Raw genomic sequence first — 13,327 nt, 5'->3', positions numbered from 1 at the left:
AAAAGTATGAAAAGTATTTCATAAATTCACTATATTATAATAAACTATATAATATTTTAAGATTATGCTATAATATAATGCTAATTATATTGATTATAACATTATGATACCATATTATCATTTTATATAATGTTAGAATAATGTGTGTGTGTATGTGTGTGTGTGTATATACCAACCTAGGTAATATCTTAGAAGCTTTATTGCTTATAGAAAGCCTGAAGAAAGAACGGAAGAAATTGGAGTTCTCCTAGGGAAGAAGAATATGAATAAAAATATGTATGATTTGAATTCATGCATATTCTATTCAGAACATCAACATTTAGGGGCACCTACGTGGCTCAGAGGGTTAAGCCTCTGCCTTCAGCTCAGGTCATGGTCTCTGGGTCCTGTGATCGAGCCCGCATTGGGTTCTCTTTTCAGCGGGGACCCTGCTTCCTTGTTTTTCTGCCACCTCTCTGCCTACTTGTGATCTCTCTGTCAAATAAATAAACAAAATATTTTTTAAAAATCTTTAAAAAAAAAAAAGAACATCAACATTTAGAAAAATTAAAACTATAAAAATAAAGAGAATTTTTGAGGTGCCTGGGTGGCTTAGTGGGTTAAAGTCTCTGCCTTCGGCTTGGGTCATGATCCTGGAGTTCTGGGATCAAGCCCCTCATGGGGCTCTCTGCTCAGCAGGGAACCTGCTTCCCTTCCTCTCTCTCTGCCTGATTCTCTGCCTACTTGTGATCTCTGTCTGTCAAATAAATAAACTCTTCAAAAAAATAAAGAGAATTCTTAAGGGATCATTAAAAGGGACTGTTTCTCTAATCCACACTTTCTTATACTTCCTTTTTACTGGTTTCCATCAACCAAGTAATGAACATATGTATCTATGTTTCTATCACCACACTAATCAATGTTAGAAACAAACAAAAAAACAAATGCAGAGCACATGGCTTCTTTCTTTGTGGAGCTTACAAATGAATAGGTCAAAGAGAGATATGAGACTTTAATTATCTTGTTCAGACATGAAATATCTCAAAAATTCTGGTATGATATTTTTTTCAGCTGTGAGAGACAGAGTATACATTGCCTGCCAACATTGTTTTTGTCTCTAGGGAGAAAGAGGGGGCATTTTTCTTTAGAATTTTATAAATTAGAACTTTCTAAACAATTAACTATCACTGGTCTATATGCCAAAAGATAGGGACCAGGAAGATGTGGAGAGAATTATTAGAATCAAAACAATAATATATATGGACCAGAACTTTCATATTAAATGTTAATGAAAACAAAGGAAGAAGTCATTAAAATACTTTTAAAGATTAGTAAGACAGGGAGAGAAGGAGGAGGAAAAGAGGAATGAGAGAGAGAGAGAATTCTATTTTATACGTGTGGTCTCTCTACTGCAAGTCTACTGCATCCAAAGAGGCAAAGAAACTTAACCTTCCGTTGCTTCCAGTTCTTTAGGGAGATAAACATTTTTAATATGAAAAATTAGTATTTCTCTCTAAATCTTTTTAGCAAGAAAATTACATATGATTCCTTAAACATTTTAAACCTAAATCAACTAGACTAATGAATCCTGTCCATTAGTATTTTTATTTTTCAAAGTGGGAAAAGAAACATAAATACTATGCTAAAGAAAGTGGAAAAACATTAAATTTTTTTTTAAGATTTCATTTATTTATTTGACAGAGATCACAAGTAAGCAGAGAGGCAGACAGAGATAGAGGAGGAAGCAGGCTCCCTGCTGAGCAGAGAGCCTGATGCGGGGCTCGATCCCAGGACCCTGAGATCATGACCTGAGTGGAAGGCAGAGGCTTTAATCCACTGAGCACCCAGGTGCCCCAAACATTAATTTTTTTTTTTAATCTCAAGCAAGGACTTTAAGAAAGTCCTTGTGAAAATATAAGAGTTTATAACTTTAACCAAAATGTATGGAGGAATCCCTGAAAAATTTTAACCAATATTGTCACAGCCAGATTTATTTTTTAACTTAAAAAATGGATATTTTATATATACTCTTGGCATAATATTTACATATAAAATATATGAAACATGTATATAATTTGTGTCTATAATTATACATAAACACATGTTAATTATCTACCATCCTCACGCAGAATAGTTTTCCTGTCCTAAAAATCCCATTTTGCCTATTCATCCCCTCTTCCCTACTAATATCTGCCAAAAACCAATCTTTTTACAGTCTCAATAATTTTGCCATCTTCAGAATGTCATAAAATCAGAATCATAGAATAGATAGCCTTTTCCCATTACCTTCCTTCACTTAGCAGTGAGCAATTAGTTTTCCTCCATGTCTTGTTACGGCTTGCTAGTCCATTTCTTTTGAGTGCTGAATAATACTTCATTGTCTGGACTTTAATTATCCATTCACCTACCATAAGATATTTTAGCTGTTTCCAACTTTGGGCCATTATGAATAAAGCTGCGATAAACATCCTTGCACACATTTTCATATGGATATAAATATTCAGCTTTTTTTTTGGAAAATGCCACAGAGTGTGATTGTTGGATCAGATGATAAGAGTGTGTTTAGTTTTAGAAGTAACTGCCAATGGGGCACCTGGGTGGCTCAGTGGGTTAAAGCCTCTGCCTTCAGCTCAGGACATGATCTCAGGGTCCTGGAATTGAGTCCCACATCGGGCTCTCTGCTCAGCAGGAAACCTGCTTCCTCTTCTCTCTCTCTCCGCCTGCCTCTTTGTTTACTTGTGATCCCGCTCTGTCAAATAAATAAATAAAATCTCTTTAAAAAAAAAAGGAACTGCCAAATTGTCTTCTGCAGATGATGTGCCATTTTGCATTCTCACCGGCAATGACTAAGAGTTCCTTTTGCCAGGGTTTGATGTCAGGATTCCAGATTTTGGTCATTCTGCTAGGTTTTTTTAAGTGGTATCTCACTGATATTTTAATTTGCGTTTCCCTGATGACATATGATGTGGGAGAATCTTCTCATATGTTTATTTGCCGTCTGTGTAATTTCTTTGCTGATGTGCATGCTAAGGTCTTTGGACCCTTTTAATTGGGTTGTTTGTTTACTTATTTTTAAGAGTTTTTTTTTTGGTTCATTTTGGAAATTAGTCCTTAATCAGATATGTCTTTTGCAAATATCTTCTTCCACTTTGTGGCTTGTCTCTTCATTCTTTCTTGTTTCAAAGACCAAAAAATCTTTTAGATCTAATGAATTCCAGTTTATCAATTCTTTCTTGTGCGGACTGTGCCTTTGGTGTCATACCTTAATAATTGTCACCATACCTAAGGTCATCTAGATTTTCTTCCTATGTTATGTTCTAGGAAGTTATAGTTTTTCATTTTACATTTAGGTCTGTGATCCATTTTGAGTTAATTTTTGTAAAAGATATAAGGTCTGTGTCCAGTAGCTTGCAGTTTTAGAACAAAATTTATATCACTTTTCAATGACTTGCTTTAAGAATTGGTTTGTGGCTTCAAGTCTGTTGTAATTGATCTTAATATGCCTAATAATTTTTTTTCTGATTAGTATTTTGCAGGTCTACCTTTAATATCCTTTTATTTTTAGTCTTACTCTTCTTTATGCTTTATATATTTTCTTGTTAAAAAAAATACTTTTGCTGCAATTTTTTTCCTGATCTAGTCATCTGTATCTTGATGGTAAATTTAACCTTTTTTTAAATTACAATTGCAGATACATTTGGATTTATTTCTGCCATTTTATTTTATACCTAAATTTATTCTCTTTCTCATTTTCCTTCTGTCTACTTTCACCTTTTTTCTTACTTCTTGTTTCTTTTGGATTGATTTTTACCTATTCATGCTTCCACTTCTACTTTTTGGAAGTTATATGCTTTATTATCATTATTATTAGTTTAGTAACTCCTCTCAAAATTTTTCATGGGTAATTAACAAGATTTAAAAATAATCAAAATCTTGACATTTTCCTTCTAATTAATAAAAGGAACTTAGAATCCTATGTAACAATCCATGCATCTCTTCAACTAATATACTTATTTTGTTGTATATTTGATTTTTTTTTTTTTTAAGATTTTGTTTATTTATTTGACAGATAGAGATCACAAGTTGGCAGAGAGGCAGGCGGGGGAGGTGGTGGAAAGCAGGTACCTCGATGAGCAGAGAGCCTGTTGTGGGGCTTTATCCCAGGACCCTGGGATCAGGACCTGAGCTGAAGGCAGAGGCTTTAACCCACTGAGCCACCCAGGCATCTCTCTTATATGTATGTAAGTTTTGCCATATATTATTAATCCTATAATTCCCAGGTGGTTTTAGTTTTATACAATTATAATTTGTTCATAATTACCATCATGCTTTCTCAGCATTCTTTTTTTTTTTTTTTTTTTTTTTAAAGATTTTTATTTATTTATTTGTCAGAGAGAGAGAGAGCACAAGCAGGGGGAGCAGCAGGCAGAGGGGAAAGCACACTCTCTGTTGACCAGTGAGCCCCACCGGGAGCTCGATCCAAGAAACCTGGGATCATGACCAAGCAGAAGCCAGACACTTAACTAACTCAACCGCCCAGGCATCCCTCACCATTCCATCTTGATCCTCAGATCTTCCTACCAGGATTGCTTGCTTTCTTCTTGAATTTTATTCTTTAACTTTTCTTGTAGTGAAGTTCCACTGGTGGTAAACTCTTAGCCTTTCCTTAAAGGCATAAAATGTCTTTAATTTAGCCTTGCTGTTAAAAATATATATATATATTGCTACACACAACTCAAATTGCACAGATATTTGCTTGTGAATTGCTTGTGAATCTGATGGGCAGCCCAATTGTTATTCCTTTATGGTTCATGTTTTTCTTGTTTTTAAGATAGTTCTTTCATTTTGATTTTGCAGCTTCATAACTGGATTTTTAAAAAAATATGTATCATGTTTGCAACATGTTGTGTATCTTGAGCCCAGGATGCCGCCACATATTTCATACGTTCTGGAAATTCTCATCCATCATTTTTTTTTAAGATTTTATTTTTTATTTATTTGACAGGCAGAGATCACAAGTAGGCAGAGAGGCAGAGAGAGAGAGAGAGAGGAAGGGAAGCAGGCTCCCTGCTGAGCAGAAAGCCTGATGTGGGGCTTGATCCCAGGAATCTGGGATCATAACCTGAGCTTAAGGCAGCCGGTTAACCAACTGAGCCACCCAGATGCCCCTCATCCATCATTTCTTTAAATAACTTATCTTCCCTGTTCTTTCTGTTCTCTCCTGCTGGAACTTTAATTACACATATGTTAGAATTTCCTATCTTATCTTATTTTCTACATCTCTCTCCTTTCACTCTTTTCATATTCTCTCTTGCTGTCTTTCTTTTTAAGGACTATTCAGTTTTTTAGTGTTGTTCAGTTGTACTGTTTTGTTGTATGACCATCTACTGAATTTTTTATTTCTATGATTTTAATTTTTAAAATTGTCTTTCAGTGTGTTCTTGCAGCTGTATAGTCATTTTAATCGTTTAATTTTTATTGATGTCTTATTTCTTAAAATATTTTATCATAACTAATTTAAACTGATAAAACCAATACTTCACATGTTAAAAAACTTAAATCCATCATCTTTGTTTCTACAATCTCTTTTTTTGTAGTGGATTATTTTCTCCTATACTATGCAGTTTTATTGTGAGGTAATAATTGGGTGAGCTTTACATATTAGACTCCTGTCCAATATGAGAGACCCATATTTAAGATAGTATTCTTTAGAGAATATTTGTATTTGCATTAATATTTGAATTAGGCATGAGTGGCTACTACTAACCTGGATTCATTTTACTGCAGCTTTAATAGCCAGGCTTTAACTTGCAGGTCTATGGACATAATGCACATTTGATCACAGACTCACACGAAGGCAGGCTTATGGTAACAAATTCTAATGCAGTATTATAATATTATCAATTCACAGTCTTACCAGAAAGAGGCATCTTTCACTGTGGGGTTGCCCTGATTTCATTAGTTCTGCAATATTTGCTGTGATAAATTCTATTTTATCCTGGAGAGATCTTTTTTTGAATATTTGTTTGCTACTGCTAAAAATTCTGTTTTGTGTTTTCATTCTTTCCTTCTGATTTCTAACAGCTCCTGGTGACCAGAGCTTAGATGACTACATCATGGTACAAAATAAAAGATTTTATGCATTCTTTGCCAAAAAAACCTTTTTTTTTTTTTTAAAGGACCACATAAAAATTTAAAAATGCAATTTGAAGCAACATTGGCTTTGGGTTTAGTGATAGAGTGTGGCGGTTTTTATTGCAAGTAGCACTCCCAAAAATGTGCCCACGAGGGGCATCTGGATGGCTCAGTTGGTTAAACATGTACCTTTGGCTCAGGTCATGAGCCCTGAGGCCCTGGGATTGGATCCAGCCCCAAGTGGGGCGCCCTGCCCCGTAGGAAGTCTCCTTCTCCTCCTCTTTTAGCCTCTCCCCTCCATTCCTGTGCTCGCTTGCCCTCAAATAAATTAAAAAAATAAAAAAATAAATAAATTTATTTGAAATGTGCCCATGAAACCAGACACCATTAGTATTTAGCTGGAGCGAAATTGGGAAAACAAAAGAAACTGTTTTGTATTCAGCAAACTTTATTATGAATTCTTGCTGAAAAATATGAAGCCATATGTTCTGTTTCACTCTGACTGTAAACACTCTGGCAACGTCAAAAAAGAGTAACATCTGTGCCAATATGGTTCTGACAGTCAAATAATTTGCACGAATATGCGTGCTCCACTTACAGTACCTTCGTAGAAATCTGCTAAAGATTTGAATATGAGACCTGAGAAATCAAAACCTTATTTTAACTGAGCGATCCATGGTGTGCTTTGCTTTGGAAAGCAAGTTCTGAATGAAACAGAAGTTACAATTCTTGTCCCTGAGTCTGTAGTACGAGTTTCTACGTCCAAAGCACTATGTGGGGGGCGCCTGGGTGGCTCAGTGGGTCGTGGTCCCGGGGTTCTGGGATCCCGCCCGCCTCGGGCTCTCTGCTCAGCGGGGGGCCTGTTTCCTTCTCTCTCTCTGCCTGCTTCTCTGCTAACTTGTGATCTCTGTCTGTCAAATAAATAAAATCTTTAAAAAAAAAAAAAAAAAGCACTACGTGGGCTTTGAAATTCCTGAGAGCAAATGTGAACAGTGTCTAGAGGAGTGGATGCATCAAGGGTCTGAGTTTTGGGGGGTGGGGCTATTCAAAGAAGCCTGGCTAGAGAGGGGAAAGAATGCAGACACGCAGGGACCCTGTAATGGCACATATCGGTTCATAGTAGCAATGCGGAGTATCCCGACGGAGCCTCCTGAAACAATGAAGTGGAAAACCCCAAACATAATTTCTAGGGGCTGCCCTCTAAAGCCAAGTAGATCTAGCAGAGTTGAGAGGGAAGCTGACTGTGGGTGGCAATTCCATGGGAATGAAATTATCCCCGCGGTGGATAAAACTCTGAGCAGAACTGCCTCTGGCTTATTAAAAATCCAGTGAAATTGCTCATTTCGCTCTAGTCGCTGCTCGCAAGTCATATCCAATGCTCCGGCCCATCCTGCTATTGAATTAAAAAGTGAATGCAGGAAGAATGATGATACAAGTTCATACTCGCTTAGTGGCGCCTACCATCGGAGCACGGTATGAAGCACTTTACAAACACTTTTTGAAATTTGCACATTGTCTTTATGAATTTAGTACAGTATTGTCCCCTTTTTATATAAAACAGGACTGAAATATAGCAATGGTATGTAGCTTCCCTAATGCCCAATAGCAGAAATGGTATTTGAACCTAGGCAATTCTGTTTTGCTACACAATCCTACGTCATTCTGACCAAAGTTAGTGCTTTATAACTTAAAAAATTGGCACTAGACAAATTAAGGAATATTTCTCAGGCCATCCTGATAACAAAGTGACAGAGACCAGGTTAAACCTTTAGTTCTGACCTCAGCTCTGAATATCTATCTTAACTGGCTGAAAATGGTGCAGACCAGATAGTGAATGGAATTTTTTTTTTAATTTTTTTAAGATTTATTTTATTTATTTGTGACAGAGAGCAGGGGAAGAGGCAGAGGGGGAGAAATCTCAAGCAGACTCCCCACTGAGCATGGAGCCTGACATGGGGCCCAAGCCCACAACTCTGAGATCATGACCTGACCTGAAATCAAGAGTCTAAAGCTTAACCAACTGTGCCACCCAGGTGCAGTGGTGAAGTGGATTTAAAAATGCAGGCAGGGGGGGCACCTGGGTGGCTCAGTGGGTTAAAGCCTCTGCCTTCGGCTCAGGTCATGAGCCCAGGGTCCTGGGATCGAGCCCCACATCGGGCTCTCTGCTCAGCAGAGAATAAATAAAAATAAAATCTTTAAAAAAAATCTTTAAAAAAAAATGCAGTCATGACACAACAAAACAGATTATATCCTAGACAAAAGACACACAATGTGAATGAGGTGAGGGTGTGAGTTATAATACACATTCTATACTTTCTTCACCTTTACCCCTTACAGATTTTCAGGCTGTCTCAGAGAGTTACAGTTCTTTAGGAAAAGTTAAAAAATAATACCAGGAATAGCAAATACATGAGTCATATATATTTACAGAAGTTTGAATCACTATTTTGTTTACTTCCTGGTTAAATTTCTTTATTATTTTCTAACAGTGAGATATTTATAAGGTGTATATTCAAATCGCTACATCAATTAATATACTATAGTCAAGTGACATGACATTAAGTTCTTTATTTATTTAGAAATATACAAAACCATAAAACTCCTCACAGTTAACAAATGAATCTGAACTTTGGAAAGGCCAATAACTATAAGATATAGTAACACCTTGAGTTTACCAAAAACAAAATGAAAATTTTATTATTACACTTTTTTAAAGAAAAAACACATTTTATTTCATGAAGGTAAAACTAAAACAACCATTTGTTTTATATTTCAAATAGTCATAAAGAAAACATCTTAGACTAGTTACTCTTTGATATGTTTACCTCATTGAGTTATACGAGTTAAAATTCCTAAAAGCATTAATAATACAACTTTTTCTAAAGCAGTAAATGATGGTAATTATTTGCAAAAGCAATTTGAGTAAAAAATCTAGAATGTAGGTGATTAAGAGACAGCAGAAAACTATTCTAAGAACTTGTTCAGCTATGAGATTAGAATTTCTGAAAATATCTTTAAAAATTGGTTTTATAGTATTTTTGACTCGGTTGTTGATGTATGTTCAAAAAACCACTTAATCAGATACACAAGTTATTAAGTATCCATTTTTTAAAGAGCTTATACCAAGCAACGTCTTCAGTAGGAAATCTTGCCCAACCACAGATTTTCTAAGGCCTTGGGTAGACAGAATTGTGATATGGGGCAGGTGTCTACAAAGTTTTAGAGATCAGAGAGGGAGAAGTCATGGGGCAAAGGTTGAGATATTAAAGTGCAAGTTCAATGTTAACAGGACATATCATTTCCATGTTTTGCTGAGATAGCTGTGAGGGAAGTCTCAGGCCAAAAACTCACTTCCTTCAGGGAGCTTTTTTTGTTTCTTTTCCAGGAAATGGAAACCACAGGCAGAAGTATGGACAGTGGAGGCAGCTGCTCACCTTTCTGCTAAAGGAAAGAAAGAGTCAACCTGTGTTTTTACTTGCTTCTTCATTTATTTGGGATAAGAGGAGGGAAGGTCTTTGAATCAAGCCCTTTAACCTTATGATGAACAAGAGCAGGATTACGCTCCTTGCGTGTTTGTGAGTCAGACTGTGTGTGTGTTGGCCTCGTTCCTAGGAAAGCATCTGTTGTATCCTCCCTCTCTGCCCAGAAAGGGAGTGTGTGTGTTGGGGTGGGGGAGGAGTGTGGGGGTTGTGGTTAAATTGGAAGAAGACCAGACATCACTTAGGAAGTTTTCTTATTTCCTTCTCTGGGGGCAAGAGAAGGCCAGAGTGATATACAAAACCACAGCTGTCAAACTGGGATTTTCTCTTTGGCACCTAAAAAAGTCAACACTGCTGTAACACCCAAGATTGCAACTTTTGGTACTGAGACATTCACACTCTATTGTTCTGTAAAATCACTTTTACTAACAATGAGAAAGAAAAAAGAAAGGATATATACCCACACACACAGCCCCAAGAACCTTGTCTTGCCTAACCAGAAAACATCCCTTCTTGAGGAAGAATATAATATATATTTGATTGGTAGCAGTTATATATGAGAATTTACTTCTGTGCTCATTTTGGTTTCAGTAGAGTTTAGCCAATAAGCGACAAGTAAGTGGAAGAATTTGAACTTGTTTACCTTTCAGATACAGAAGTTCATGATCTCATCACTGTACTATGTTCTCATTGAAGGCTGTTTACTTGGACTTTGGGCCAAATTAGCAATTAGAGATAAAAATAATTATGAGATTAATTACATGCTAGTATTTATTAAACACAATTGTCTAAGTAAAATTAATCTACTTCCTGTATTTAGGACAAAAAATTTCTATTAATATATCATCTAACTATGGTTATTAACATAAATCTAAAAGCCTTTCATTCATCAAGACATTTAACAAGTCCATTCTTTTTTTTTTTTTAATTTTTTATTTTTTATAAACATATATTTTTATCCCCAGGGGTACAGGTCTGTGACTTACCAGGTTTACACACTTCACAGCACTCACCAAAGCACATACCCTCCCCAATGTCCATAATCCCACCCCGTTCTCCCAAACCCCCCCCCCCGCAACCCTCAGTTTGTTTTGTGAGATTAAGAGTCACTTATGGTTTGTCTCCCTCCCAATCCCATCTTGTTTCATTGATTCTTCTCCTACCCACTTAAGCCCCCATGTTGCATCACCACTTCCTCATATCAGGGAGATCATATGATAGTTGTCTTTCTCTGCTTGACTTATTTCGCTAAGCATGATACGCTCTAGTTCCATCCATGTTGTCGCAAATGGCAAGATTTCATTTCTTTTGATGGCTGCATAGTATTCCATTGTGTATATATACCACATCTTCTTGATCCATTCATCTGTTGATGGACATCTAGGTTCTTTCCATAGTTTGGCTATTGTGGACATTGCTGCTATAAACATTCGGGTGCATGTGTCCCTTTGGATCACTACATTTGTATCTTTAGGGTAAATACCCAATAGTGCAATTGCTGGGTCATAGGGCAGTTCTATTTTCAACATTTTGAGGAACCTCCATGCTGTTTTCCAGAGTGGCTGCACCAGCTTGCATTCCCACCAACAGTGTAGGAGGGTTCCCCTTTCTCCGCATCCTCGCCAGCATCTGTCATTTCCTGACTTGTTGATTTTAGCCATTCTGATTGGTGTGAGGTGATATCTCATTGTGGTTTTGATTTGTATTTCCCTGATGCCGAGTGATATGGAGCACTTTTTCATGTGTCTGTTGGCCATCTGGATGTCTTCTTTGCAGAAATGTCTGTTCATGTCCTCTGCCCATTTCTTGATTGGATTATTTGTTCTTTGGGTGTTGAGTTTGCTAAGTTCTTTATAGATTCTGGACACTAGTCCTTTATCTGATATGTCGTTTGCAAATATCTTCTCCCATTCTGTCAGTTGTCTTTTGATTTTGTTAACTGTTTCCTTTGCTGTGCAAAAGCTTTTGATCTTGATGAAATCCCAATAGTTCATTTTTTCCCTTGCTTCCCTTGCCTTTTGCGTTGTTCCTAGGAAGATGTTGCTGTGGCAGAGGTCGAAGAGGTTGCTGCCCGTGTTCTCCTCAAGGATTTTGATGGATTCCTTTCACACATAACAAGTCCATTCTAAAGGTCGGGATTAGTGCTAGTGTATAGCACCAGCAAGTACAGTTGTGTATGTTGTACACTCTACAATTCCAGGTCATTCATATTGCATTTCTAAACCTGGTGTCCCTAAGTACAACTTGAAAGACAATTAGTTTATGAAGAGGAATAACTCCAGGTTTTGCTATCATCAAAGAACTTTGAACGGTATTAGACAAGTGGATGCCCTTGCTTTTGAAGACATCTAAAGAAAGAAGATTCAGATTCTGTCAACATACTTTTGGATATTTCCACTTAGTTCGCAATGTCAATAATTTTTATTTCTTGTAGATATTTCTTATCCAATAATGACCGTTCACTGCTATCATTCTTCTTGCTCATTAAAGATGACTAAGGTATACAGGGATGTCAATATTCAGATGAGGGACTTCTCCAGTTCTGAAGAGGGAAGTGAGGAGAAAGCATTTTGGTGACACATGTCAGTGTAACCTGCCTTCAGAGAGGGAAGTAGATTCACCTCCATCCTAATACCTGCCTTCTCAGGTGGATGACTATGATGACACAAGGAATTTCAAGGAAGTGACTCTTATAATTATTTCTATCATGGAAGGAAAACAATGGCTCTATGCCCAAGAATTTACAGGGAAGCAAAAATTGCCCAAAACATTGGCTTCTCCTTTCGATTCACGCATTTGTAAGAGGGGTAATTGAGAAAAATATGTATGTAGAAACCACTGGTATAAAAACAAGGAAATTGAAGAACATAGATAGATATTAGAGTATTAAACTGGTACTCATATCAGGAAAATAAAAACAAAAGTGGTCAAAATTTAAAAGGAAACTAGGAAAAATAACCTGAGCTAAGGATTACAAAAATAGCATTTCTAGTTTTTTTTTTTTTTTTCAGATTTTATTTATTTCACAGAGAGAGAGAGATCACAAGTAGGCAGGCAGAGAGAGAGGGGGAAGCAGGCTCCGGGCTGAGCAGAGAGCCCAATGCGGGGCTTGATTCCAGGACTCCGAGATTATGACCTGAGCTGAAGGCAGAGGCTTAACCCACTGAGCCACCCAGGCACCCCAGCATTTCCAGTTGCTGGAACATTGTCTCTCCCTTCCCATTTTTGAGGGTTGCTCCTTCAAAAATTTAGGACACCTAGGTGGCTCAGTCAGTTTAGCATCTGCTTTGGGCCCAAGTTATAACCTCAGGGTCCTGGATCTAAACCTGTGACACCTGGGGGGCTTCCTGCTTAGCAGGGATAATAAAATCTTCAAAAAAATTTAAAAATTAAAAATTTATGACATTTATTCAGTATTAATAGGTTCACGATTTGAGAATATTATTTTTTAAAATATGCAGTAAAGAACACCATCCACTGCAGTCACTATAAGCATGTGTGGCTACAACTTAGAGACTCTTTTCCATAAACAAACAAACAAATAAATAATTTTTTGAAAAAGGTTTTTTTCCTTACCAATGGTGATACAAAAAGCAAGCATGAATTCACCATTTCTTTGTAATCGCTTTGCATATGCAATTTTTAAAAGCATGACGTATTCTTTGTCTTCATGGAACTTACCTTCTTATAATATATGTAATAAAAACTGCAATATATTAATAAACACTAAGGTA

The sequence above is a fragment of the Mustela putorius genome, unplaced genomic scaffold, assembly GCF_011764305.1.
Source record: "Mustela putorius furo isolate JIRA1106 unplaced genomic scaffold, ASM1176430v1.1 tig00000430_pilon_pilon_pilon, whole genome shotgun sequence".
Taxonomy (NCBI): Eukaryota; Metazoa; Chordata; class Mammalia; order Carnivora; family Mustelidae; genus Mustela; species Mustela putorius.
This window is presented reverse-complemented; position numbering follows the sequence as displayed.